The sequence below is a fragment of the Phoca vitulina genome, unplaced genomic scaffold, assembly GCF_004348235.1.
Source record: "Phoca vitulina isolate PV1807 unplaced genomic scaffold, GSC_HSeal_1.0 scaffold24, whole genome shotgun sequence".
NCBI classification, from domain to species: Eukaryota; Metazoa; Chordata; class Mammalia; order Carnivora; family Phocidae; genus Phoca; species Phoca vitulina.
In genome coordinates, this window is record NW_022589727.1 from 11491716 (window position 1) to 11493572 (window position 1857).

Below are 1857 nucleotides of genomic sequence, written 5' to 3' on the forward strand. Positions count from 1 at the left end.
TTGCAAATAGGTCACATTCACAGGTTCTGGGTGGACCTATCTTTTAGGAGCCACCATTCAACCCACTACAAGATGAGTTGTGGTAAGACGTTAAGCCAGTGAGTAGGCAGGAACTTCCCATCTGATATTTTGAGATCACTGCATTGCTTGTTTAGATCAGTTTATTGTTCATTGATATTCAAATATTTGTCACTTACTTGCTGTTTATTTCAGCCTATGCAGTCTTTCCTCATTTTATACTTGTGTGGTTTGGTTTTATCCTGACAAGGCAACTGTTTTAATCAGAAAAGCACACTTTCCATTTACTCATTTCTTATTTCCTAAAGATGAAAAGTCCTTGAGTTGCTGTTGGTAGTCTTTGAGTTTGAGCCTAAATTTTTCTACTTGCCTAGAACTTGTTTTAAATTGTTGGTATCCTAGAGACATCATTTTCCTACTAAAGTCTTTGTGGATTGACTCACATTGAAGTATTAAAACCCTTCTATAATTAATGAATTCTCTTCAGCCCTCTGTGTTTCTGAATAACATATAGTATGTAATGCACCTTCAATGAGAAAGGTTCCAGTGAGATGTGTATTTACTGGCTATAAATGCTCATTGTCACATATCCCAGTGCCCATGGGTTTTTAAATTAGAATAAAGAAAAGCTCTTTTCCTGAAATGGGGTTAATTACAAAATGAAATAAATTGTTCTCTCACAGAATTAAAGAATAGTAGAGGTGAAGGTTTCTATAGATTAGTCTTAATCTAGCATACACATTTTATAGGCTAGGAAGCTGATGCAGGAGAAACTGACTAGTCGAAGATCACCCAGCTAGAGAGTAAAGATAGAGAATGAGGTCTAGAGCTGGTCCCATTCACCTTTATTGCTTAAAGTTAAATTTGCAACAGTTTTGAAAATTAAGTACATAGGTAGAAACCCTGATGAAATGAAAAATGTATTTAAAATAGGAGTTCCTATTTCATAATGATGCATCTAGAAGGACAAACCTAGGCTCATCTTTTTTCAGTTGCTTATTCCTAAACCAGAGGATGGCCTCTCTTCTACATTACCATCACCATTTTCCATCTTTCTAATTAAATATATTAATTGAATAAATGCATTCTTTGCTTTATGACATTATTTTGTTTTTCCTTCTGCCAATATTTCCCAGTATCTTCTACTGATCTCCTTTCTTGTCATAGTTTCCTTTAACTTTATTTTTTTCAAAACTCCAATATTTTACTATTTTTCCTTCCATGGAGTAAGTGGGAAAGTCAGAGGCTGGGGTGAAATGAAGAAGAAAGGGTGGGAAGAATAAAGGGAGAGAGAGAAAAATAAGATTATCTCTTTCTTTCAAATTATTTTTTATTTATTAAAAAAATTTTTTTTCTTAAAAACTTTATTTGAAAGAGAGAGAGCAGAGCTAGAGAGAGAGAGAGAGAGAGCATGGGCTGGGGGGAGGGGCAGAGGAAGAAGCAGACTCCCCTCTGAGCAGGGAGTCCGACACAAGGCTCCATCCCAGGACCCTGGGATCATGACCTGAGCCAAAGGCAGATGCTTAACCGACTGAGCCACCCAAGCGCCCCAGATTATTTCTTCCTAACTTTCTGTTTCTTTTGTTTTCAGGTGTCAATACTTTTACAAGGTTTTGCACACACAAAAAAACAGAACTAAATGTACATCAATAAGAAAATTGTTAACTAAATGGTTCTCAAAATTTGGTCTGTATCAGAATCTCCTCTGAACCCTCTTAAAAATATAGATGTTTGAGACATTGGGGAGGGTATGTGCTATGGTGAGTGCTGTGAATTGTGCAAGACTGTTGAATCACAGACCTGTACCTCTGAAACAAATAATACATTATATGTTAAAAA